Genomic DNA, 27,823 nt, shown 5'->3' with positions numbered 1-27,823 from the left:
GTTGCCATGGAATTCGGACCTAAATAAAGTTTATCATTTGGCGATGGCTTGGTGTGAGGCTTGCAAACAGGCAGCATCATCAAGCCAACATGCCTTAAGAAACAGGGGTCACTCAGGATGTAAGTTCCTTTCCAGAATTTCCCCTACATGTTGATGCTGAAACTTGCCAGCCTGTGTTGAAAGGCTGAGGCTCCCTATGATGCAGAGACAGGTACTTGAGGCTCACTGCTGCCTTGTTCTCAACGGTCTGATTTTTTTTCCGTCCTAATTACAGCAGACAGCATCACAGCTTTGTCAGCGTTACCTGCTCTCAATAGAGGCACTCTCAGGCCCCCGGTCGCCGAGCCGGGAAGAAAGCAGGCTCCCCAGTTGGCAGGAGTCTTGGATCCTCGCCCCCAGCCACACTGTGCAATCACACTGTTTATTCCACTGTAACAATCAGACGGCGCGGACAGAGCACCTGGTCCTCCAGGCTGGCCCTTCCTTGGCAGCTGATGGGCAACCTCCCTGCCAGGTGGTCGTGCTTCAATGACATGAGCTAGCCATTCTAGGGTTAACGAGGACCCACTTTCTTCAGAACGCCCCGGGAAAATCAGTTATTCATAAAGGACACTATGCCTTTTGTTGATCGCTGAACAATGTTGCTGAAAACCCATTAAATTAAACTCTCTTTATTGGACTGAATAATGCAATAGCGATAGCCCCAGTGAGAAGTTTGCCCGTTTATTTACCAAATTTCTGAATAATTTATACATGGATCCTGGCTCTTTTTTACTGAGTGGCCAAATGCTTCTTCGGGACAGAACAGTGTAGCTTTGCCTTCATTTTAATGTGGGTTAATGCTCACTCGCAAATAAAAAACAAACAAAAGCAGAGTTTGAGTGGCCAGAGAATGAAGTCTCTCTCATTTTAACAGAGAATTCACATTCCCCTTTTTTTTGCAGGAGGACTTTCAGATATATTGGCATGAATTTACATCAGACGCTTTTTCTTTCTTTTTCCTTTTTTTGGGTCTCTCATATGATCACTGTTTCCATGACAGAAAACGGAAGAGAAGGAAACAAGAGTAGGACGTGTGAAGGGTCGAGAATCTCTAAGTTGGGGAAGGGCTTAGGTGGCAGGTGGTCCTGGGGAGGTGAGTGCGGGTGGAATTTGATGGTGGCTCGGACGTCCCCTCCCGCCCCACCTAGAGCTGCTCGCGGAGGCCTCAGTGGGCAGCGGCGGGTCACAGTGGGATGGCAGTAGAAAGGAGCCCCCTCCCCTCCTCCCCCTCTGTTTCTCCCCTCCAAGGGTTGACAGGGGGGTCCCCGAAGGGGCCGTCTCTTCCCTTCCCGAGCAGGCTTTAGTGTCCTATGGTTAGATGTCCAGGCCGGTCTCACGGATTGAATGTGCAGACAAAGCTTAAAGTGGAGGGAACATAAGGGAAACAAAGGTGAACAGAGATCCAACAGTTGGTTAAATAACCTTGTCCTAGGGATTTAGCCTTAGCTGTTTGGGAGGTTGTTTTAAAACAGAATTTATTTTTTTAAATTTGGAGGCAGCATTAAAAAAAACATCACAGAAAGTTAGATTATCCTAAAGTACATATTGGTTATCAAAAAGAACATAAAAATTTCTATTGGATTTCACTTTCATTTAAGGAAAACAACCCTGCCTTTTCTCAGAGATGAAGAAGAGGGTCTGAACAAATTTAAACAAATTTAGGAAGACAGGTGTCAATTTTAGTTGATAGGCAAAGTCTAAGTCCTGCGTGTGAGTATTTTTTAGCAATTAGTGACAGTGCACTTGGAAAGTTGAGGACGTGGGTGAGGACGGGGGCTAAGACTGTGGATTCCTCTCCGCCAACGGCCCAGAGGCTCGGCCAATTCACCCCAACTCCCTCTGTGCAGCAACCCCACTGTGAGTCATGACTGACTGTGTCCCCACACTCCAAGGTGTCCCCGAGGGTGGCTGCTCAGAGGATGTTTTGTGGGAGCTGCCCAATCTCCGGCATCTCCACCCTGCTCCCCTGGTCTTGGCCTGACCCAGGCTGGGAGCATGCACTCCGGCCCCTGGGCCCCATCATGCAACCACTTCACTGGTTTCCTCTGCAGTAAAACCTCAAAGGCAAAACCAAACTGGAACCCAGGACCAGAACAAAGCCAGCACCAGAGAGCGACTTTCTGTTATGTGGCTGATGAAGCACCAAGAGCCCCGACTACAATTGGACATTGAGAAATAAATGTTTTAGTTTTGCTTCCTGATCATTTTCGATAAGCGCTTTGGCTTTGCCTTGGCATTTATCTTCCCGAGGCAGCCTGCTGCCTGGTCACAGTGTACGGCTCTCATGACATTATCTCTGAATTATGAGACCCACCTGGAATGAGGCTCCCACACAAAGGTATGAGGATGTGCCGGTGACAAGCAGATGCTCTTTTGCAGCTCAAAAACAATGGCTGACACTTCTGCGTGAATAGACAGAAAGCACATCAAAGGCAGCCTTTTATGGAGAAAGATTGTGTGATGCCCACTTTAATCTCTCTGAAAAATCTATGCACAAACCGAACCCAATTTCATTTTTCACATAAATGCTGAGGCTTGATACAAGGACATTTCTTCCTTTGCAGTTAAAAGATGAGGTGACAAAGACACGCTAGTATAGCCTTTGCCCTTTTTAAAGCTATTTCAACGGGCCAGGACACTTCACCACTGATACAAGGGCAGGGACTTGACAATAGCTGCATTTGAAGCGTTCTGGCTAAAACCAGTCATTGTTAGAGATTCAAGAAAGGCATTAAGATCTACACTTTCCTTAAAGCTGCATACTTTTTACACCTTAACCCTTTGATCAACTGTCAAAGGTCTGAAAAGGTAAGATGGTGATATCGCAAGGGTTTACCCAATTACGGTGGCACAGGGAGGCGACCTGAAGGGGATCAGACTCGGCCCCTGGGTGAGGAAGGGTGCAGAAGCACCTTTCTGGGCGGGGAAGGGGAGTCAGTTCTCCGGCAAGCAGATGCCTAGAACCGAGGCCACCCAGGCAGTGAGTCTTCCAACGCTGCGTTATTTTGGGGCGACGAGGAAAGGGTGTCTCCGATGCCTCCTGCCCTCCACCTTCCTCTCCTTGTACCTCTGGGTCCCTCTCCAGCCTCGGGTGCCCCAGACCAGGTGCCCCAGTTGTGAAGCCGGTGCCGTTTGCCCTTCACGGTTTCCAGCCACCTTCCCGGCGTCCCTGCCTCCTCCTGCCGGCCGGGCTGCTAGTCTGAGTCCCGCGCGCGGGGCATCCTCGTGCAGTGGAGTCTCTGTCTGCGGTCACGCTGCCCGTGCCCCGGGTCCGCCCCCGCCACTCATCCAGCCGCGTGCTCCACAGCACGGCAGCCACCGCTTCGGGCCTCGGGTTCCTCGTGGGTGAGGAGTGAACTCAGCGGTCCCATAGCAGGAGTGAGTCCAGCACCCAGCACAAACTGAGCCCTGAGCCCCGAAGAGATGCGAGCTCCTGGTCACCACCCCTGATGCCGAAGGAAACCGGGGAGCTTCCTGACTCTAACCCCCACGAGCAGCACAGGCCTTCCCTCCCATTCCTTGGGCATCCGTGAACTCCTGAGAAGGCTGCTGCCTGAGGCCCGGCTGTGCATTAGAATCACCTGGGCATTGATTAATCCCCACTCCAAGCCCAGGGAGAACCAGAATCTGGGGAGCGGGTCCTGGGCATCCGGGTATGTTGCAATTCTCCCGGCGGGTCTAGGGTTGAGAACCGTGGCTGAAGGCAATGCAGAGGGGCATTTGCCCTGAGCCCTTCTCTGGCACAGGGTACAGGACCGGAGGGCAGGACCTCCAGGGGCCTGGGAGCTGGGCCCCGAGAGGCCTGCAAGCAAGCAAGGTTTCTTAATCTTAAAAATAATGCAAATTCATGGCTTGTGCTTACTTTAATAAAAAATGTTGTGAATGATTAACCACCAAGTACTGCTGATCTGCAAAGGCAGCTTAGCTTCTCGCGGGACTTGCCTGCACCCTGGCTCACCGCCGGGTTCCCAACTAGAGACATTCTAACATAACGTCGGCCTAGCCCAGGAGTGTCTGAGCCTTGAAAGGAGATTCCTAAAGGCAGAGAAGTCTTCACGCCCACAGGGCTGAAGTCAGGATGGCGGGAGAGCAGAGGACAGATATATTGGTCCCAGGTTGGCTCCGGGTATGAGGGCCACTGAGTGAGGTTCGCTGAGCCACTGTATTCTGAAGCTCAGGGGAGCCTTTAACCTCATCCTGGCTTTGGCTCAGCTTGTGGCCTTGCCGGGCGAACATCTCCCGGAAAGGACTGCTCCTGCAATATCTCGTTTTAAAAACAAACCAAAAGCAGAAAATCCCGATCACCTCCTCCCTGCCACCCTAGACAAGGCCATCTTCCCCAGGGCCACCTGGCCAGGATGATCTCAAAAGTGCCTTCCCTGCCTAGCACCAAACACTCGCATTACCTTGAACTGTCAAAGAGGCCTTAAGACTCACATTTCGATGTGATCTTAATTATAAATAGACTTTATCAGCTTGTCCAATGTGTTTACCCTTCTGAGAACCAGCCGGTAAAGAAGCACACTCTTAAAAAGAAAAGTAGCAAAATCCAGCAACTGCTCTGAAAGCACTCTAAGATCTGAATTTGTAAGCATTTCCTGAAAAGCTGAAATCACAACCTAGCCAATGCTAACGTAGTCACTAGCATGGAACAATGCCTGCCTGTTTTGAAAAAGAAATTAATGACTGAATTTATAAATACAGTCGATTTTCTTCTTAGAGCCAAAAACATCACTTCCTCTGCTGGATGACCTTTTCCCCTCGTTCTAACAGAAGCTGTGGTCAGCAACATTTTCCATTCTTACTGAACTACCTGTTCTTTATAGAGATCAAAACTGTGACCTCCTTGGATTGTCGAGTGAATGTATATGCTTCTAGTTAGTAGGTGTGTACAGTTAAAAACTGAAAGTTATAAAACAGAAAAATCTGGGATTTGTCTCCTCTCAATTTCTCCATGAAGAGGGTTTCACCTAAAAACAAGTGAAAATCATTTAGAGAAATAAAGAACAATTCTAAATGAATTCTACATTAGTTAAACACATAGGGTGGCAGGCTATCAACCTTTTTTTTGGAAAGCATCACGTCTTCTGACAGTGAGAGATGCACATTTCAAGCCAGGTTTTGAAATTAATGAGATGGGGGAGAGGAGGGGCAGGAGGGAGGGGAGAGAGAAGGAAGAGCTGTGGCATTGACAGTTACATCGCCATGAGGTCACAAGACCACCGGGGAAACTACCTGAATTCATGCAGCAAGGAGCAAGGCTGCGTTGTGCCCCAGGTGACCCAGAACGCAGCTGACGTGGGCTGCCACGGGTACAGTGCAGAGGCCAAACATGTCACAGTGCCCGATGGTTTTATGTATAAAGGATAATGTGACTTATTAGACTGGACTTACAGGTCCGGAGACTTCAAAACGTCTGGGCCAGGATGGGGTTGGGAACACTGGGTAAACCTCCCTGGAGTGACAAGTCACCGATCAGCTGGGCTGGCTGTGCTCAACTGCTCACTCCGGGGCTGAATCCTGCTCTGAAGCCCTCTGGCTGCCACGGTTCTGCTGGACTTTGGTTTGATGGCCCATTTGCCATGATGCAAAATCCACTTAAGCTGGTCTCCTAGCTGATTGGCAGGCATAGTATTTTAATTATCTCACTCGTAGATTTTTAATATTTTTACTAAAAATTGCATATAAAGCAGAGGTACTTTTTCCCATTTACAATTTTGAGTCCCCATTTTATGGGTTGGTAAATGAAGGAGGACTATCCACTGCCCAGCACCAGAAGGGGGTTAGCTGTTGGGGTCTTTGTCAGTCTTGAGAGTTCGCTAACCTGGCAGGCCATTCTGAAGTGTCCCAGGTGAAGACGTATTTCATCTGTTAACTGATTTTTAAAGCCCTTATCACAAAACAGGGTTGGAGGCACTGCATACAACAATAATGAAACACCATTCATTGGGCACAGGGCCCCCCAAAACCAGCCACACAAATAGAAGGTTAAAGGAAAATGATGGTCTCAGAGAGAGAGACCGAGAAGGTTCAAGATGTAGCTACCTCAACAGCTGTGGGTTCCAGGAACGAGCAGCCTCTCAGACACGGCCCTGGGCTCCGGGAGGTTTCCTGGCAGGTGGTCAAACCCTCCTCACAGCCCCCCACGCACACGGAATTCTCTGCACAGTTAATGGAGTTGATGTTCATGTATAATACACGTTTTGGGAATCAAAATATCAGGTCGAATTGTTTGACAATGCCTTTTTTCACTAGGCCAAAAAAAGTCAGAGGTCAACAATTTCATGTATCTCAACCCAATTTAAAACAAGGCGTGGAGCTCACCTTGCAACCTGTCTCTTTGTCATCATGCAGCTATTTTCCCAGGCATCTTTAGAGAGACGAGGCGGGACGGTTCTGGATGTGGCCACGTGGACAGGGCCTCAGGGCCTCCCCCAACCCCCGTCAAGAACATCACCAAGGAGGGCGCCATGCCCCCAACCACATGTTGCTCTACGGACGCTGGGGGAGGGAGAGCCAAGTGGGCCCCCTTCTGGATAATAATCCCACTTCATCCACACGCGAGCGTTTCCTGGCACCGTTCTAGCTGCCTTGGTCCCACGTACTCTTGTAGCTCTTTAATCCCTTTTGCTTTTACGCTCGTATACAGGGGTACTTAGTTTGGAACAACTTTAACGCTGATTTTCAAATTTATTAACTTTATAATGATTAAGTGAGAACACAAATATAGTTTTCCCTCTAATTCTGGTGGAAGTAGGTAAAAATGCTTTTTTGAAGAAATGAAGCTTCAGACATATTTTTTGCCATTATAGGAATAGGAGCTAATACTGTAAAGAAGAAAACTGAATACAATATGAATGTGGGACTCTCATATTTCAGGATGGAAAGAAATTCTAGGATTTGAGCGCTCTTGACAGGGTAGATCGGAGTTTAAACTCTGTATTAAATAGACTTTAAGAAATGGCAGACGAATCACAGGTATGGTTTTAATTTTTAATTTTTTTATAAATTTATTTATTTTATTTTTGGCTGCGTTTGGTCTTCGTTGCTGCGCGCGGGCTTTCTCTAGTTGTGGTGAGCAGGGACTACTCTTTGTTGCAGTGCGTGGGCTTCTCATCGTGGTGGCTTCTCCTGTTGCAGAGCATGGGCTCTAGGCACGCGGTCTTCAGTAGTTGTGGCGCACGGGCTTCAGTAGTTGTGGCTCGCAGGCTCTAGAGCGCAGGCTCAGTAGTTGTGGCGCACGGGCTTAGTTGCTCCGCGGCATGTGGGATCTTCCCGGACCAGGGCTCGAACCCGTGTCCCCTGCGTTAGCAGGCGGATTCTTAACCACTGCACCAGCAGGGCAGTCTACAGGTATGTTTTTTTTTTTTTTTTTTTTTTTAAATCAAGATTAAGCCCCAGGTCTTAGTTTGTAAAAGATGTTTTAAACAAATGAACATAGCTAGGTTCATACCTTTTGTTGTATTTATCAGATTTATCAGGTCTTTGAATAGATGCTCACAAAACACCTCTAAATCCAGACAGAATTTTATAATATACTAAAAATAAAAGGTAATGAATCATTTGGTTTTTTTTTAAAGAGTTTTTTGATGTGGACCATTTTAAAAGTCTTTATTGAATTTGTTACAGTATTGCTTCTGTTTTATGTTTTGTTTGTTTTGGCCACAAGGCATGTGGGATCTTAGCTCCTGACAAGGGATCGAACCTGCACCCCCTGCATTGGAAGGCGAAGTCTTAACCACTGGACCACCAGGGAAGTCTCAAAGTAATGAAGTTTTACAAACGTTTTCCTTGAGTCTTACCATTTTCCCAGAAGAAATGGATTCAGTTTTTATTCTATTACTTTTAATAAAATCTACGCTACAAAGTTTCTTAGGCAATTCCATAAAACAGAGATACTGGAAAACAGTATTGACATTTTTGGTATTTGGGCATTTCTCTAACTTTAATCTCAGAAGGGGAAATCTCAAACTAACAAGTATATTTTCACTACACTGAAAGGAAATAAGAGCTTTTATGTGTGTTTTTTTACTCTCACTGAAGAGCAAGAAATTATAAAAATTGATTAATAATTTACTTACTCAAAAAGCTATCTGCCTTTGGGTTTATGAATATATAATGAAAGAAAAAGTAAATGTGCTTTCAAGTCCAGACTAACAGAAGTGAGTGAGTCCACAGCCAGCACCAAGCACGGCGGGCTTTCTAGAATCTCACCAGGGGAACCTGGAACGTAGGTCCCATTCAACAACCTGAGAAGACAGAGAGCTTTTCACAGGCAATGAGCACATGACGAAGTTCATTAATTAAACAGTGCGGGTGGAGCAGATGTGGATGCTACCTATGCTCCAATGACGCTAAATTGGGACAGAGGTTTGTAGTCCTTAATGAGGCTCCATAAAATGAATGATTACATAGGAATCACAAGTAAACAAGCCTGCCCAAGCGCTGGATTATCAGGCAACAAGTCCTGCAACATGGTAACGAGAAGACCAGTGTGAGTGCAAGTATCTGATACACAAAACCTCTGAGGTCATTCAAGCCCAGCTTGTCCCTGGAGGCTGAGGAAAGCAGTCTGGTCTACAAAGGGTTAAGCACGAAATGACAGTGCTGCACTACTACAAAATGCCTGGTCACTTTTTGTCACATATTCAGTGCATTATTGAGAATGAGACACTCAAGTTTCCTTTTATCTTTACAGAAAAACAGAGATGCAAAATGTCAGGTGCTTGGGCTAGCAGCTATCCAGAAAATGTGGGCATTAAGATTATTTTTTTAATGATACTTTTTTCCATATCACTAATTAATTCTTTACTTTTTCAGCTATGTCAAACTCTCAACTTTTTTTTTTTTCCTTTTAGGGTCCTAATTAGCCTTTGCTGCACATGGACTTGTGTATCAACTCAAAAGATATTTTTTGGAATCATGGGTAGAATAGAAATTATTTTCATGGGAAAAATTTGCTCTAAATATATGTTACTGTCTGGAACATAAAATTTTGAAACTAAGAATATATTTCTTTAGAATGATCTACAGTAGTATGTTTTCCAATGTAGACAATATAATCTCATTAACAGAAACTGAAAACTATACATTATAGTGCAGCTGTAGAGGTCACAATAGTTAACGGGGTCCCCTGCTTCTGTCACCATGGCCCCCACTGGGATGCCCCATGTCGTGGTGCTGGGCCCTTACTTCCTTTTTTTTTTTTTTTTTTTTTTTGTGGTATGCGGGCCTCCCTCTGCTGTGGCCTCTCCCGTTGCGGAGCACAGGCTCCGGACGCGCAGGCTCAGCGGCCATGGCCCACGGGCCCAGCCGCTCCGCGGCATGTGGGATCCTCCCAGACCGGGGCGCGAACCCGGTTCCCCTGCATCGGCAGGCGGACGCGCAACCACTGCGCCACCAGGGAAGCCCCCTTACTTCCTTTGATTTTCTCTTTCTCAGGACACGTGACCTTTACTGCAAATTAAAATCTATTTTTGAAAGAGGTAGAATATAAATAGAGTCAACATATAGAAATAAATGTCTTGCTTGCAAGACCCAATATCACCTTGATAGAACTATGTTCTCATTTATCAAGGCAAAAGCACAATGAGTCATGCCAATCAGGTCCTTGTTTTGAGCTAGACTCTGTTGTGAGATAGGTCACTGAGGATATTTACACCTAATGTTTTCTTTGCTGTTTAATTTGGAAGCCACATGTACTTAGGTAAGAGGGATGTACATATGGTATCAGAATGGGTCCATTCGAATTTATGATAGTTTTGTTGTCATCTTTATTCCATAAAATCAAGATTTAAAGGGCTAAGACTTCTTGTTAACAATAATGATGAAATAGGCTAAAACTGAGTGGAACTGCTTCGCTTTTTAAAAGCGATATACTTTTCCCCCCAGTTTTACTGAGAAATAATTGGTATACATCACGGTACAAGTTTAAGGCATACAGTGTAACAGTTTGATTTACATGTATTGTGAAATGATTATCACAAAGGTCCAGCTAACATCCATCTTTTTATATAGATAAAATAGAAAGAAAAAAAGGAAAAGAAAAAAGAAAAAAAATTTCTCCTTGGGATGAGAGCTTTTAAGATTTACTCTCTCAGCAACTTTCAAATATACAACATAATATTTTTAACTATAGTCACCATGCTGTACACTACATCCCTGGAACTTATTTATCTCATAACTGCAAGTTTGTTCCTTTGACCACCTTCCTCCAATTCCCCCTACGCCCACCCCCGCCTTTGTTAATAAGTCTGATTTCTTTTTGTACGAGTTTTTTTTCTTTTTTTTTAAGATTCCACCTGAAAGTGAGATCATATAGTATTTGTCTTTCTCTATCCAACTTATTTCACTTAGCATAATGCCTTCAAAGTCCATCCATGTTGTCATAAATGGTAGAATTTTTTCGTTTTTAAAAGGCTGAGTAGGACTTCCCTGGTGGCGCAGTGGTTAAGAATCTGCCTGCCAATGCAGGGGACACGGGTTTGAGCCCTGGTCCAGGAAGAGCCCACAGGCTGAGGAGCAACTAAGCCGTGCACCACAACTACTGAGTCTGCGCTCTAGAGCCTACGAGCCACAACGACTGAGCCTGCGTGCCACAACTACTGAAGCCTGCGTGCCTAGAGCCCGTGCTCTGCAACAAGAGAAGCCACCGCAATGAGAAGCCCGCGCACCGCAGTGAAGAGTAGCCCACGCTCACTGCAACTAGAGAAAGCGTACGTGCAGCAACGAAGACTCAACGCAGACAAGACAAAATTAAATAAATAAATAAATAAATAAAATAAATTTAAAACAAATATTAAAAAAGAGCCTGAGTAACATTCCATCGTGTGTGTGTATATACAGATATATATATATATATATATATATATATATATATATGCCACCACTTCTTTATCCACTCATCCATCGATGGACACTTGGGTTGTTTCCATGCCTTGGCTGTTGTGAATAATGCTGCTATGCACATGGGGGTACATGTATCTTTTTGAGTTAGTGTTTTTATTTCCTTTGGATGTATTCCCAGAAGGAGAACTGCTAGATGATATGGTAATTCTATGTTTAACTTTTTGAAGCTCAAAGCTACGTAATTTTGATGGCCTCTTGTTCTTAGGTCAAAAGTGTGGACCACTGAGAAACAGCAGGGAGGCCTCAGAGTCAGGCTGGCCTGGGCTCCCATCCTGGCCCTGCCCAGGCTGTGGGGCCTTGGCCAAGACTCCTGCATCTCCAGCTTCACTCTCTCCATCTGTGTGGCTGGATGAACACGGCCTTATTCTGCAGGGCTGCCACTAAGAGCGGAACAGTGGACCAGTGGTCCTCATCTTAAGCACCTTTGATCGGGCTGTGCTTCTGCACATTACCTACCGCTGTCCCAAACTGCCCTCTGGTTCTGCATAGGCTTCTGGTCCCTCAGCTGATAGGAGAACATTTTATTGGTCACCTGCAGATACAAACTACTGACCAACAGTTCGGTCTTAGTAGTGTCCCTGCTTCTATCCCTATGCAATTATTTGGATATTCCATTGCATTGCACCCACATTTCATAAAAATGAGTGGAAACAGGAAAAAAACTGAAGTACTAGCACTATTAATGACAAACATAGCTCTCTAACTCCAGGCAGTAGAAGCAAAACTGGAAATCCTTTCCTTGGTAAACTCAAGGAAAATATTTTTAAAACTTCAGTACCTGTTTAGTTTTAATTTCACTGTCACGGTGAATTTTAAGCGTCTAATGAATTTTTGGGTTCACCGAGTACACACCAGCTCATTTCCAATGGTGAGGGCAAGAACGCTAGAAAAACCACATCAAATACTAAGATCTAGAAAGCAAAGCACATTTAGGAAGTTTATATATTCTGTTTCATTTTCTGAAAACAGAATGCCTTTTATAAGAGGTCAGATGCACATCTGAATTCCCATCTGTAGAAAAGAAAGCAAAAATTTTGGATTTCAAAATATAACCAAAAGGAAATATTAATAAGGAGAATACGAGTCTCCAGTCCCCTCCCCCAAAGAAATCTTTTGGGGTTGCAAAAAGTAATCAATTAAAAAAAATCTGTATTATCCTCCTAGGGTGAAGTTCCTTTAAAAATTCATGCATTCGCCAAATTCTGATTGCAAAAGCTCTCATGTGCCAGACTGACTACAAAACACTCAGTGATTCAGTCCATAATTAGAAACTGTCTAATCATTTCTGTTGGCCATTCTTGACTCTGAAATGTTTAAATAAAATGTTCCATGAAGGATTATTTGTAAAAGAACCAATATTTTGATCATTAATTCAAAGGGGGTCCTGATTGTATAAATGCAAATAACTTCCTTATTTTAGTACATAAAATCTCGGATTACATTTAGACATCTATTAGCACAACTGATCCTAAATAATTTAGTAGGAACATTTTTTAGACTATCCCCACATATTTATATTATAGTTTGAAAAAACGTTCTAATGTAAATTTACAATCTAAATTTGTTTTGGTCGAATTTGACTATTTAAATGAGCTGTGCATTTTGTACACTAGAGACCGCAACACCACATTCGACAAAAGAACCAACATTCTCTTGTAACTTAGAGACATTCTAATGTGGAATGCTCCATACACAGAGTCGATACAGGATCAGCCATAGTTTCTACGGAACTTTTAAATGAGAAAGTTAATTTAGAAACAGTTTCTAGTGTTCTACCAATATGGTGCCTTCGGACTGGTTTTCTAAAAAACAGCTTAAAAAAAAATCAATCAACCAAACTGTTAGACTCTTCCATTGTGAGAAAGGAACAGAGTTTAAGCTTAAAAATTCCCTTTCTCTGGAGGAAAGAAAAAAGGTCCAGAAATTTAAAATTAACCTCAACCCAAAGCAAAGCAAGACATTCAGATGCTTTCAGTAAGTGTAACACATTTTACATAGCGGTCCAGAAGCCACCTTTCTAGAGCTTTTGCAACTGAAGACTTTTTAGCCGTAGGGGTTAAAAGCGTGGGTGTGGAAGTCAGCTTTTGTCTGAAAAATTAGCAATGCTATGAGTCATCGTGCATTAGCAGCAGAAGAGTTGTGCATCTTGTACGAATCCAGACACCATATGCCATGCGAAGGCCTATTACTTTATTCGGTGCCACCGCTGACAGGCAGCCACGTGGGTATCCCCAGTGGAAAGGCTGTCTCCTCCGGCGGCGAGGACAGGGACCCAGTGAGCTGAACACATCCGACATTGTGCGGAGCGGCAGGAACAGCTGGTAAGCCAGCCAGCTCCACGGCCGGCCGCGCGCGGATGCTAATGAGCCTGGCGACAATGCAGGCCTTCAGAGGGGCGACAGCGGCGTCCTGTGTCTCCACAACAGCCTCGAGAGCGGGTCTGCTCTCTCATGCCTTCAGTCTCATTAAAACATAATCCTGGTGTTTGTGGTTTATCAAAATCAGTTGTAAGTCGCAGCTTAGAAATCCACCCAACACACCCGACGTGCTCTACAAAGTTGCACTGAAATGTCTGCACGATTCCACGAGCATCTTTAGGGACCGCGGGGAGTGGCGGCAGCCACTGTGGGGTCCAGGCCCTGGCTCACCACTAACACAACTGCGTGGCCTCGGGCGTGTTAGTTAACCTCTCTGGGCCTTGGTGCCCTCAACTACATTTTCAAATAAAATCAGATACATAACAGACTTTACTAAATAAGACACTGTACTGTGTTTGCATAATGTACTAAAGCAGGATGATAACTGTACCTTCCGCACAGCATTGCTGTAAGGACCAAATGATGGTACATATGTGTGACGTTGGTAGCGCGTGGGACAGAGCAAGGGGGGGAAGCTCTTCCTGGAACCAAGGCGGCAGTTGCTTCACCTCCTAGCTGTGTTTTTCCCGATGTCTAACGCAGCAGCGCATCCCATTATCAGGGGTTGGAAGGCAACTGGCAGACGCGGCAAGACGGGTTGGCAGTGATGAGGGGAGTAGGGGTGGAGCCCTGGGGACCCTGTGTGATGACTGGTGATGGGTGGGTATGCCCTCCCAGTGGCATGTGGGGGGGGGTCCCCAGACCACTAAGTTCCCTGAAGGTTCCAGGTTTCCTGAAAGCTCAGTTCTGCTGGAGGCGTTTACTCCTTCCTTTGATCAAGTCCCCTGACTCTTAGTCGCCCATCAAATGCCAGGTGCGAGGCCCCTCCTAGGGATGCCTTCCACTTTGGGATCCGGGCTGAATTCCGGCATAGCCATTAGGAAGCTCTGCAGACCCCTCTTTTCCCTGATGTTTTCCACATTCATCAAGGAGCCGTGAGGATGGGTCCTGGTACCCTGCCTTCCACTTGTGACCTTCAGCAAGAGCACAGGAAATGGCCAACGGATATTTTGTTGAACGAGTAAACTGATGAAAACAACTGCATTTTAGACTTGTCATTTTCAGACTTGGGGCCTGGGAGTGTGAATGAGATGCTCAGAATCTGTTGATCACTTTTTCAGTAAGATATATATATTTTTAAAGGTCTTAAGTAAAAGACATTTAATGGACAGATCAGCTCCAGCAGCAAATACACCTCGGTCTCTATTTCCTAGGGTTGGGGGTGTGTAAATACGATGAGGGAACTGCCTGGTACTCAGGGCAAACCTGGTTTCCCCCGAGTCTTCCTGCAAGTCAGCCAGCTCAGGGGGTCTCCCAAGGTGACGTCGGTACTTTCTGAAAAATAGAAAGCACGCGTTTGCCCATGGCGTGCAGATCTGTGACAAGACCTGCCGCAGAGTTTCAGAGGCTATAAAGACTGAAACAAGTATTCATGCCAGGAGAGTTAAATTTAAGGAAGGAAGTGATAAATATCCTAAGGAACTCTGTGTAAAATACGGTGTGGAACTCATCGATGAGTTCAACCATGGTTTTTTTTTTTTTTTTGCGGTATGCGGGCCTCCCTCTGCTGTGGCCTCTCCCATTGCGGAACACAGGCTCCGGACGCGCGGGCTCAGCGACCACGGCTCACGGGCCCAGCCGCTTCGCGGCATGTGGGATCTTCCCGGACCGGGGTACGAACCCGTGTCCCCTGCATCGGCAGGCGGACTCACAACCACCGTGCCACCGGGAAGCCCCGGCTTGTTTCCATTTGGAACGCCGCGTTCCTGGAGGAAGTCTCTGTCCTCTCTGAGTGGCAGTGGGAGCGGACCCTGGGCTCTGCTGCCACCACGGCCGCTCCTCGAAGGCTGGGCTGGCACAGCAGCCAGCGCTCTACCTGGTTCCGATTCGTTATCTCCCATCTATTTGCTGTCTTTACATCCAGCCCTTAATTTCTGTAGCATCCAGAACCCCACAGACAAAATCAGGATAACTAGATATGGAAGTGAGGGCCGCAAGGGGCTCTTTCTGACTTCCTGCTGCTTACGGAGGATGCACAGCAGCAGTTCAAGAGCCAGTCCCCTGGAGGGCGCTCCTGAGGCATCAGCAGTCCTGGAAGAGCCGGGCCTTCAACCCTTGGCTTTTCTCTTGGTCACAGCCATTCAGAGATGGGAGTGACACACAATGTTCATTATCTCCTAATGATCTTTTGTGGGAAAGCAGTTGCTGGAATAAGAATGCTCTTTACTCACTGGGATTTTAAAGATTCAAAAAAGAAAACTTTAACATTTAAAAAAATACCCAGAGGGCTTCCCTGGTGGCGCAGTGGTTAAGAATCCGCCTGGCAACGCAGGGGAAACGGGTTCGAGCCCTGGTCCGGGAAGATCCCACATGCTGTGGAGCAACTAAGCCCGTGCGCCACAACTACTGAGCCTGCACTCTACAGCCCACGAGCCACAACTACTGAAGCCTGTGCGCCTAGAGCCTGTGCTCCACAATGAGAAAAGCCACTGCAGTGAGAAGCCTGCGCACTGCAACGAAGAGCAGCCCCCGCTCGCCGCAACTAGAGAAAGCCCACGCGCAGCAACGAAGACCCAACACAGCCAAAAAAAGAAAAAGAAAAGAAAATCTTTAGCTGTGTTTTCCAAAGGAAAAAAAATACCCACGATAGAAATAATTTCAGCACAAGGCTCAAGACTAGAAAACACGGTCCAGGATGCAGTTATGATCCAGAGCAGCAGAGAGAGAGCTGGTAGTTTGGGAAGGGGGTGAAATATGTGTCTGAAATTCACAGACACATGCCCCCAGCAGCCCACGACCTTGATAAGCTTCAGCGGAATGCAGATCCACGGGCGAGGGTATAAGGAGCGCACATGCCACGTGGAATGTGGTCCCAGGAAGGATGCTGTGAACCTGAGCCACAAGCTGTGGCCTCCACAGTCCCAGGACTGTCACCTGAGCGCCTCCTCGCATGACCTGCTGCAGGCTGCCTCTTATTAGAGCTATCGACCCTCTCGCAGAAGGGTCTCGCTGTGCACAAGGAAGGTGAGCGGTGGAGCAGACAGCTCCGGTATTGACCGGCACAGCCAGGGGGCTGCGCTTCCAGACAAAGGTCAGCGCTCCTTCACAGCACCTGGAAGAGTTCCTGTGCCGTGTGCATCAGGGCACACGGAGCGGGGGGAGCCGGGCCAAACGCCAGGGCCTGGGGCCACCTCCTCTCGTGTCGGCTGTCACAGTACCTCTCAGAGAAGCCGAGGATGCCAAGTGAAATCTTGGGATTTATAAAAAACATGGCAACGGAAGCCTAGGATGGGCATTTGTGCATTCCTTCAAGGCAGACAGACCAGGGCTACAGAGAACTGCCGGAGGCCACGTCCAGAAGCTGTCAGAGCAATGTGCATGTTCCTCGAGAATATCCCTCCAAAGTCTGAGAGGTTCGCCAAAGCCAGGAGGACAACTCTTATTAGAAAACACAAAAACCTTTTCCCCGCTCCAAGTTGATCCCTCCCCCTAGTTAGAGCAGAACATTTAAAAATTGGCCCAAACTGACATTCTCCTTAAGGGCACCTCAATGATATAAACGGCTTTCAAAATATTTTTGTGAAGACAAATGTCCACAGGCATAAACACATAAAATCATCTAAAAAAAGTCAAGTAAAATTATGAAGTACTTCACTATTCGTGATTCTTGGAGGCAATATAAAATTAAATAAAGGATTAATGAGAGCAGATTAAAATGAAAAGAAGGAACCCAAAGAAATTAAGCTAAGAACAAAATGCACCCTTTAAATGTGTGTTTCTGTGGACAGGAAAGCAGAGTGAACTCAGTTTTATTGCTTTTATGATTAAATTCTTTGGATCAAGAAGTCATTTATAATCATTTATCTCTCTTTGGGATCCATTATAAGTCATTTCCTCCTTGTCAGCAAAAAGACATCTAGTGTCATGAAATAGATGGTACTAGAGTCCACTTTCCCCTATTAGAAATTCCTTAAAGTGTTTGCATTTCAGATTTTAATTGCTCTAACACCTCCTGAGTTCTTATCAGGTCGGATGCTGGAGACTAAAAGACCAGGAAGATGTGGTCTTTGTCTAGCGTGGGGGGCAGGTGCATCAGGACGCACCCTGGCCCAGGTGGTCAGACCACACTTTCTGTGGAAGCCAGGAGGGGGTGTCCGCCGGCCGCCCCCCTCCCTGCATGGCAGGCTACTGCTGCCCTCGGCAGGTTGACCCTCCTCCCTTGAGTCGGGGCTGGCCTGGGGACCTGCCTTGGCCAACAGCTCCGGGACTGCCAAAGTTAGATGGTGAAAAACCTCGTGCCTTCCCCTGCCTGGGTCTCTGGGAGCCCTGGGCAGCCATGTGTTCAGTCTGGTTGCTGGGAGGTCACTTTGCTGAGAGGCGATTCCAGCTTGCCGAGTGGGGAGGCTGCCAGAGAGCGAGGGTGCCTGGCCGGCCCGCGGCTGGTCCAGCTGTGCCAGCGCAGGCACCAGGCCCGTGTGTGAACCACCCAGCTGAGCCCAGCCAGGCCAGTGGACGCGCAAGATCCCCCCTTCACTACCACCCTTTCAAGCCTCTGCAGATGACCTGACTTTATGCCGCAGGCCTCCAAAGTGAGAGGACAAGTGAGGACTTGTATTAAAACTCTAAAATTCTGCTAAAATTAAAATCTTTTGATCTAAAATTGAGAAGGAAATTCAGCTTCACTGAGATTTAACACACGGCCTGAGTGAGGCACTCTTCCTGCCCTGTCATCTGCAGTCGGTTGGGTCAGGACGGGTCCTGAGGGTGAGCTGGGTGGGGCTGAACCCGGCTCCCTCATTCACCACACGGGGCTGTATCGAGGTTCACACGACCCTTGATGCTGAAGTTCTGAACTTTTGTTTTTTTTTTGGCCATGCTGCATGGCATGCGGGATCTTAGTTTTCCGACCAGGGGTCGAACCCACGCCCGCTGCAGTGGAAGTGCGGAGTCCTAACCACGGGACCGAAGTCCCCAAAGTTTTGAATTTTATTCTTACAGAGTATCACCCCTCTCATCTAGTGCATGGAGGCAGGGCAAGAGATGCAAATCTTTCCTACCATGTGATGGTTTGATCTTTATCTCCCAGGAAAGTTCTTATAAAAGCTCTTGAACACAAAGATGAATTACTCATCTTTCTTTCTGATGGAAAGACAAATGTTCTAAATTTGGCAACCTTTTCTGTGATGACAAGGGGCTGAATTTATTCATTCAACAATTATTTACGGAACAAAATGTGGATGCTTTGACAGGTGGGGAGGCCACACCCAGGGCTGGTATTCACCTGGAGGGTGCCTGCGTGGGCAGCCTCCTGGCCTGCACCCCATTGGTGCCCTCGAGGTCCCTGAGGTTGGATATTTCAACCCTCAGAAGCTTCAGTGAACACACAGACAAAACCCCTGCCCTCACGTGTGGGGGCGGGACGTGAGACAAATGAGTAAAGTGAATTAGTAAATTTACATAGTAAAAAGGGTGCAGGTGAGCACGGGAGGGGGTGGAGGTGTGTGCACAGGCGGAGGAGGTCCTGGGGTGGGGGGGAGGCTGAGCCAGTGGACATTTGGAGAACAGCGTTCTCGGCCGAGGGCACTGGGCACTCAGGCCTCCCGGGAGGACTCTGGCCCTGACTCTGAGTGAGGCGGAGTCCCTGGAGAGTGTGGGCAGGGCCACCACGTGGTCTGACCCACATTTTAGCAGGCTGGCTAAGTGCAGACTGGGGCAGACGCGGGGCAGAAGCCAGACACAGTCAGGAGGCTGTGCTTGGCACTACAGCCTTAGCTGTTACTTCAGGGAAAAGGGGGAAGTAATTGGAGGCTTCTGAACTGTGACACGCTCTCATTTCTATTTTAGAGGAAAACTCTGGCTGCTGGTGAGTTTTCCAGGGAGACAGGGACTGGCTGTGGCACCAGCCCGGGGAGAGATGAGTGATGAGGACACCCAACCCGGGGTGGGGTGAATGAAGCAGCCAGATTGGGGTTATGTTTTGTGAATTGATTCATTTTGCATATACTTCATTCCATACATCCTTACAATAATCTGTCTGTGAGGAATTACTACCCTCATTTTACAGATAAGGAAACTGATCGAGGTAAAGATACTTGATAAAAGCCAAAGAACTTTCCACTGAAACTGAAACCCGAGGTCTGTGTGAGGCCAGCCCCCAGGCATCACCTGCTAGTCTGAGCACTACATAAAAATGACGCACCTGACAATACACCTGGCCCTGGTAGGAACATCGCTGCTGAGAAGGGAAGAGAATGTCCCCGAAAGCTTCTTAGTCAGAATCGAGACTTGACCGGGAGGGTCCACCGTGATGCTCAGGGATACTGTCCAACATGAGAGCTAGCAACAGGCCTTAAATGTGTCTTCTCAAAAAAAAAAAAAAAATTTACTCTCCTACTGAGTTGTCATCAGTGGAACTTTGGTTAAACAACTGGTCTAATGACAAACCCACCAAGGAAATTTGGGGACCCCAGTACGTGTACCTCACTGTCAGTCGCTCAAGCAGCTTGGGGACCCCCCAAAGCACAGCTGATCTGCCACCCTGTGTACTCTTGACGGCCAAAAGTGCAATAATTGGGGCAAATGAATCCAGGAAAATCCAGGATTCAGTGACTGAAGAGGATGGACGTTTATCTCAGAGGGAGCCAATAAATTAAAAGGAAAGCACATCCCATCCTGATCTGAGCTAAAACCAACAGTTAGAGAAGTCTGAAATTCCACAAAAGGTAGAGTAGTTTATGTGCGGTGTTTATGCACAAATATATACGCAATGGGGGGACAAAATTATCGCACAGAAACACAGAAATAATCTGTTTTCTTCACTGAGATAATTTAAATGCTGTTTTCTGATGTAGACTTCTGATGTGCACATATGTAGTTATATGCAGAGAATGTTTATCCTGTCAGAGAGGCGTAAATTCTATTTTCCCAAATTAATGAGTAGACAGTATTTCCAAGACATTCGAAAGAGGCTCTCCTTTACTTAAAGGGGTCAAAAATGCTCTGAAAATATTCCTTAAACTTAAAACGAATTTCCATTTCTTCCTCATATTAAAACCCCATATTGATTTCTTGGGAGTGTGAATTCAACTTATCTCAGTTCAGTTCATATCATTTTAAAAATATGAAGGAAACACGCATCCTACTTATTTTCTCCCAGCCAAGCTGAACGCTCCTCAGGAGGAACGGCATAAGGACGACTGTCATCTTCTGGGAGAAAGTTCTGGTTCTTGGGTGTCGAAGGCAGAACACAATGGTGAGTGGCGGAGGCTCCCATTGAGTCTTTGCCTTCTTTAAATTCCACTGAGGATGGCAGTTTGGATGGAGACCCCAAAATCTATTCTGTCCATCTGTTTTATTATTCTTAGAACAACTGTCAAAAGTTGCCCAGGGATCAAGTTGCAAACATACTAATTTGCCTTTGAAAAGTAGGCCCTGGGGGAGTTCTGGAACTCTGCTTATAAATTCAGAATCCCATCAGCGCTCAGGCCTGCTTCCCTTTGTGGAGGTATGAGCCTGCACTTCCAGGCTCACAGCTGCCTCCAAGCCAGGATGTGCCCATAGACTCACATCCCACTTCATAGGCAAATGAAGGCAGAACCAAAGGGACTTGGCATCTTAAGGGCTGGCTTAAGATGACTAGCAGACCCCGTTTTTTAGGAGGCAGCCTCTATATCGATCACGGATGGATTAAGGATGAAGGCTTTGCACTGGAGAGTTTAAACGGGTGGACACAGCAGAGGGACACGTTTGGTGCTCTTTTACATCCTAGGACTGAATTAGGAAGCTCAGAGACTGGAATGAAGCATTAGAAGAAATAAGCTGAAGAAAGAGAAATATCATAAACCACTAAATACTGTATAGTTTCATTTTTGTGATTCTGATGAAAATGATGAGAAGATCATTTGGACATCTGTGATACGAGACGTGTGTTTGTAAGTAAGAACGAGCTATGTCCAAGGAGGTGTCAGGTTAAAATACTGTGGCATTTTGAACTGAGGCAGCTGTGTATTTCTCAAGTTAAAGGCATGTGCAAAATACAATACAGAGTCCATCATGATCACGGTGGAGGAGGGAGTGGTGCAGGCACTGGCGCTCCTCCCTCAGAGGTTCCACCTCCCCCCGCTGGCCCCAAGGGTCTCTGTCAAGCCTCAGGGAATAAAGTCAAAATGCTTTCAAAGCACAGGACCCCAGAAACGTTCAAAGCACAGCATTCTAGGGACTTCCCTGGTGGCGCAGCGGTTAAGAAGCTACCCACCAAGCTGCTGGGGACACGGATTCGATCCCTGGTCTGGGAAGATCCCACATGCCGCGGAGCAACTAAGCCCGTGCACCACAACTACTGAGCCTGTGCTCTAGAGCCACAACTACTGAGCCCACAGGCCACAACTACTGAAGCCCGCGTGCCACAACTACTGAAGCCCGCGTGCCTAGAGCCCGTGCTCCGTAACAAGAGAAGCCACCACAGTGAGAAGCCTGACAACTACTGAAGCCCGTGTGCAACAACTACTGAAGCCCGCGTGCCACAACTACTGAAGCCCGCGTGCCTAGAGCCCGTGCTCCGTAACAAGAGAAGCCACCACAGTGAGAAGCCTGCACACTGCAATGAAGAGCAGCCCCTGTTCGCGGCAACCAGAGGAAGCCCGTGCGCAGCAACGAGGACCCAATGCAGACATAAATAAATAAATTTGTTTATTTATTTATTAAAAAAAAACAAAACAAAGTACTCATTCCACAGAGTGAACTAGAAAGGACACCGTTTCAAGGCTAACATGATGGCATTTAGGTTGTTCTCACTCACAGATTACCAAAGGACTATCCTGCTTTGATTAAAAAATTTACTGGAGTGTGTTGCAACTTACTCCAGTGCTGAAACCTGCTGGGACCTCACTGCAGACACTAAGGCAGACGGGTCCAGAAGGGGTCACCATTTGGACTTGCTGCTCTGTCCTTCCTCAGCTTTGCACAATCTCTTATTATTACAAGACATGTGTTATTATCCTTTTTAGAGATGTAAATAACAGAAAGTCTCACTTTCAAATATATTGCTTACAACTGCAGAGTCAACTTTTAACGTTCTGGGATGCTGTTTATGGCATGATGTTCCTTTTAAAATGGGACTGATAATTAGTAAACTGAAATCTGATTAATGTTGGATTAAGAGATTCTGATGTCTCGCTGTGATGTATTATTTCAGTCTGTGGGCACTGGAAGAGACTGTCCTTAGGAAGCTCCTGTCTTCCCCTCTCCAAGATGGGAGGATGAAATTAAAACCCTGATTTTTTAAAAAAAGAAGCTCAGTTTGTATGCAACAGTTTATAACGTAGGATTCAGTTGTTTCTCACTGTTGTTTTCTCACTTTGAAGCTGAAACCAATGAATTAACTATTTGAGAGAGAACAGAATTGACTGGAAATAAAAGTCTTCCTCCAGGGACTTCCCTGGCGGTCCAGTGGTTAAGACTGCACTTCCAGTGCAGGGGGTATGGGTTCGATCCGTGGTCGGGGTACTAAGATCCCACATGCTGCATGGTGAGGCCAAAATTTTTTTTTTAATTAAAAAAAAAAGTCTTCCTCCAAAAACGCCAAGGGTGAGCCCCCTGGTTCTGGCAGAGGGACTTGACGTGTTAGATGGCTCAGGCGGGCTCAGCTCTCACCAAGCTCAAGCACAGAATTCTGAGACCCAGGAGACCTTCTCTGAAAGGTACAGATATCAAAGGCTATGAAAATGACCACTAGATAATACATGAAGGAAAAATTTTAAATTAATACCACTTTGTGCTCTTTACAGTTAAGCTTAGGGATACCTCTTGTTGTTTCGCTAGGATTATAAAAAGACCTGTAATGGCCAAAATTTTTTCCATGCTCCATGGCAAGAAGAGTCCATATTTCTTCCTCACCTGCATTTTAAAATTCATACTCTCGTTTGCCTACTGCTGAAGAGTGTGGCGGAATCAGGAATAATGGCTCCCTTTGAAGCTGTGCCAGTCCCCAAATAACCATCCGGATGCTAAGGAAACCTCGTCATCTATGGAATGACCTTTCGCTCTTTGGATATTCAGACATTAATAAATGTGAAATGCCCAGAAATCCTAGCAGCACTATGAAAAAAGGTGGGTAGGGGTCAGCAAATACCCTCTTGCCTGCTTTTGCCAGGATGACCATTTCCACTTTTCTAACATCTTTCTAATAGCAAAGTGTATTTGGGAACAACAGTGGAATTTGTGTCATCATGACCAAATGATTACGGTGCAAACCGAGGTTCTTGCGGGGCCCAGCAGGCTTCTGGTCCCTATGGAAACGCAACTCAATATTGTCCTCCACTCAGCTGGAGGACGGGCGGCCAGGCTTTTGTGCTTGGTGAGATTTCTTCCACAACCTTCCAGCACCAGACCCTAGTGCTACCTCCCGACTCTTTTCTAATTGAGATGCAAATTAATCTCTCTGGCTGATTACACTTCCCTTAAAGCTACTGACACACGCAGCTGTAACCAGAGTTTGCAGACTCCCCAACAAGTGACTTCAGCTGACAGCATTGCCCACGCGGCCTGGCCAGTGGCTGAGGCTGGACTACGAGGGCTTCCCTGGGGCTCACAACAACCCTACGACTACGTCCCTTTCCCTAAGATTTAGAAACAGACTCTGAGGCCTGCGTTATTTAAGGTCTCCAGACTGAAGGGCCACTCCCCTCCTGGCAGACCCGGGCTTTCCTGACTGTGCCTTTCCTCCTTTCCTTCCCAGATGCTGTTCTCTGACCTTAACACTGTTTGAATCCATCTCTCCCTCTAACTAACTAAACGTACAGCTCTAAGAATGTGGGATTACTGAATAGCCGTCACTTACATTTCATGGCTCTCAATAAAATTCTATTAATTTAAAAATCAAACATAAAGTCGTCATTCTAATTGTCAGGATTTCCACCTAAATGTCCTTCAATAACTTTTTGGGGTGGTGATGGAAGCATTATTATTTAGCACGCAAAAGAAAAGCAAGATGCCCCAAATACTCTATTGTTCAACATAAAGAAAAATACACACAAAATCCAATTTTTCAGTAAAAATGCTAACATGTTTTTCTCTTGACTACTACCATCTATGTGTTTTTGCCAACGAGATTACTCAGGAACTGTTCATTGAGCACCTACTATGTGCCAGGCATGCTGTTCCAAGTGTTGGGGATCTGGCTGTAAACTAAACACTCAAAAATGAGCAAAGAGGACAGAAAAATGTATCTATCTATACATAAAGAGATACATACTCTGTTTGTAGAGCTATATTTCTTGGATAATAAAGGTTTTCAACTTTGAAAAAAATGCAATTTTACAAAATATGAGTTGTTTTTGCCTTCTGCTTTCCAAAATGTTTTTTTAAATTAATTAATTAATTAATTAATTATTATTATTATTTTTGGCTACATTGGGTCTTCGTTGCCGTGCACAGACTTTCTCTAGTTGTGGTGAGCGGGGGCTACTCTTTGCTGCGGTGCGCAGGCTCCTCATCGTGGTGGCTTCTCTTGTTGCGGAGCACAGGCTCTAGGCGTGCGGGCTTCAGTAGTTGTGGCATGTGGGCTCAGCAGTTGTGGCTGGCAGGCTCTAGGCGCACGGGCTTAGCTGCTCCGCGGCATGTGGGATCTTCCCAGACCAGGGCTCGAACCCGTGTCCCCTGCATTGGCAGGCGGATTCTTAACCACTGTGCCGCCAGGGAAGTCCTTGTTGTTGTTTTTAAACCAAATCAATCTCTTTCCCTCTGTCTCTCCCTTCACACACATACATATTCATAATGTCCTAGCGGGAATATGTGGGAGGGACAGCAACAGAATGGGCAGCTTCTGGTACAATCAGGAGAAAGAAGAGGCAGGAGGCGGCCGGGTCTGGCAGGGAGTGCGTGGAGGGCGTGCACGGATACGTGAGGGGAAGCAACTGGGTCACAGCAGAGACCCGGGGGCAGCCGCTGGGGGTGGAGGCCAGCAGCAGGAATCCTGGGGGGCGGTCCCATGCCCAAAGGCCCTGCAGTGGGGAGGAGCACCCCCTGCAAAGGATGGGATGAGATGGGGCAGCCTAGCCACGGATCTGAGTGGGAAGCAAGGCGGCAGCCTGCTTTCTGCACAGATTGTTAGATTTACGCTGACTTTTCCTGAAGGGATGGCTTTTTGTCTAACAGTGATAAGTCACAAATCTGCAGCAAAAACGGAAAAGCAAAGTGGCATCTTCCTCTCCCTCCTTGAAGGTTCCCCTGCACAAACACGTGCTTCTCACAGGCCTGGTTCCCGGGCCCCAGGGGTGGAGGCAGCACCACCCCCTCCCCCCTGCCCCCGCCCAGGGGGCACCTTCTACACGTTGGGAGGGAGGAGCGGTCTCCAGCCTTCGTCTGAGCCCCTGCGATGCTGAAAAGTACGTCCGAGACCTAAGTCCACAGACGGGCGCTTCCACATTTTACAACAGAGGTCTGAAACTCTGATATTTACGGGCGCCAGGCTGGCAGCGTTGACAGTAACAACTGTGGTGACACTTACTGGGCTCTCACCCAGGACCGGGCACTATTCCCCCTGCGTGGCCCACTAACCACCTTCTCTCCCTCCGAGGGGGACCAGCTGGGGCTCCGGGCCCCAGCGCCGGGGAGCTGTGGTCCAGGGGGCTGTGGTGAATAGCGGGGGCACGTGGCCAGCGGGTCAGGAGGCTGACTGCTGTCTTTGTTGCCAAGAGCAAAGGAGGCCCAGTGAGGTCAGAGGTTCTGACTCTTCAAGAAATATCAGAGATCTACATTTCGATGTGGCTGACAAACTCAATTTTTATGAGCAATGCTGGAGTCCAGCACAGCTCCAAGGAAGCCCATCTGGGGGCTGGATTCAGCCTGCAGGCAGCTCGTTTGTGGGCTCTGCTTTTGCATGTGTGCTTTGACATTGAGCTGAAACCTGCTTCCCGGCTGTGTCTGTTCACTGCTCCCCATTCTGCAGTCTTGTCTCCTCTATGAATCCCCGAAGCTCCTGAGGCCATTCCCTCCTGGTTCTATGGGCTCCCTGAGCTGTAAGGCCCCTCTGCGCCTGCTGCAGGTTGGTGGGGCTCTCTTATGACGTGGTCCTGGAGTGGCACCCCGTTTAAGATGTGACCCGTGCCGTGCTCTAGACCTTTGTGAAAGTTGCTAGATGGAAGAGGGTTTGAGCCAAGCCTTGGCCCACACGGGCCCCAGTTGATCGGTGTCTGTGAATGAATGCATTTAGGTTTGGCTGCAGTGAAGTCACCCAGCTCCCAGGGGCCCAAACTGTCTCCCATCTGCCAGCTGCTTATGATACTTTACCTTGTGTTTTACCAAAATTAAGATTTACATTTACAAGCTTTCTCTAGCCTCTGAAAATAGTGATCTTATCAAACACCATGAGTGTGTTTGGGATACTTTAGTCTATGTGAACTCATTCTTTTCTTGAGGCTCACAAGCTATTTAATATTTATCAAGTCTAACAATTTTACAAGGGACCCAGGCAACATTCCAAAATTCACCCTTAATTCTATTTGAAAACAAGGAAAATCTTTCCCTGTTTTCAGTTCTGGGTGCCTCCTTAATTTACATGACTTCTGATGAAACGGTTCTTATGGTTCTGAGATCGCTGTCGTAAATTTGTTCTACAACCTGGGGTGTGGTTACTTGCAGGGGCCAATTCTGTTTATTTTTTATTTTTTATTATTATTATTGTGTTCTCAGTACTTTTAGTTTTAACTGATACACAGTGACACTTTTCTGCCACCTCCCAGAGGAAGAAGCTGGAGGACAAGTGGGATGGGGTCCACGGTGAGGGCCTCACGCAGCACTGCTCGGAGTGACCCTCTTAACCCGATGTTCCGCAGACCGCATGCCCTGCGGCTCCACTGGCTGCTCGCCTGGGGCCTCCCCCTTTTCTATCTCACAGAAAGTTTTCCTCTGTCTTCTGAGAGAGGGTCTGATAGCCAAGAATTTATCAAATGCCTGCTGCCTTTACTCGGATGTACCTTGGAGCCGATATCGAGTAGCCGAAGTCCCTATCACAGCTCCAGTTTACCTTCAGGTGGCTCGGAAGGTGGATTAGACAAGCACAGCGCACACCCCCACATGGACTGCGACTCCCCACCCGGCGCATTCTCCATCCCCGGCACTCCGACCCCACCCGGGAGCGTTTCCTTTCTCGGAGGTACTGCCATTATCTGGTATGTTTTTGCCTCTTTCCTGAAGTGATTCTGCTCTAGGTCCTGTTTTACCCAGTTCTCCGGGTGAAGACTGGGCACTCTGGTACCAGCCATGGCTGAGCCCCTCAGGGACATGCGTCCTGCTTGACTGCACTGACGAGGTGACCCTCCACTTCCCTACTCCTCGATTTTCTGGGCAATGGTTCTCTCCTTTTCCTCCACCGACCTCTCTCTCTCCCCCTCCTCCCAAGCCTACTCTTCAAAGGTGATGCTCCAGGGAGTCTGGCCTTAATCCCCTTCCCATCGCCC

At 47.1% G+C, this 27,823-nt stretch overlaps 1 protein-coding gene across 3 annotated transcripts in view; it reads right to left on the bottom strand.

The window, feature by feature from the left end:
* RALGAPA2 (Ral GTPase activating protein catalytic subunit alpha 2) overlaps positions 1–27,823 on the bottom strand; it is a 285,791-nt gene that overhangs the window by 44,284 nt on the left and 213,684 nt on the right. Inside the window, exon 39 of one of the 3 annotated variants that reach the window (XM_055090830.1) lies at positions 1,672–2,444. The exons of the other annotated variants lie outside the window; for them this stretch is intronic. The gene's annotated coding sequence lies outside the window, so the exon portion shown is untranslated. Of the gene's footprint in view, positions 1–1,671; positions 2,445–27,823 lie in introns of those variants that run through there. 3 annotated transcript variants of the gene reach the window in all.

The sequence above is a fragment of the Physeter macrocephalus genome, chromosome 14 (assembly GCF_002837175.3).
Source record: "Physeter macrocephalus isolate SW-GA chromosome 14, ASM283717v5, whole genome shotgun sequence".
NCBI lineage: Eukaryota > Metazoa > Chordata > Mammalia > Artiodactyla > Physeteridae > Physeter > Physeter macrocephalus.
Note: the sequence above shows the minus strand (reverse complement) of the source record. Positions and strands in the feature narration are given on the sequence as shown.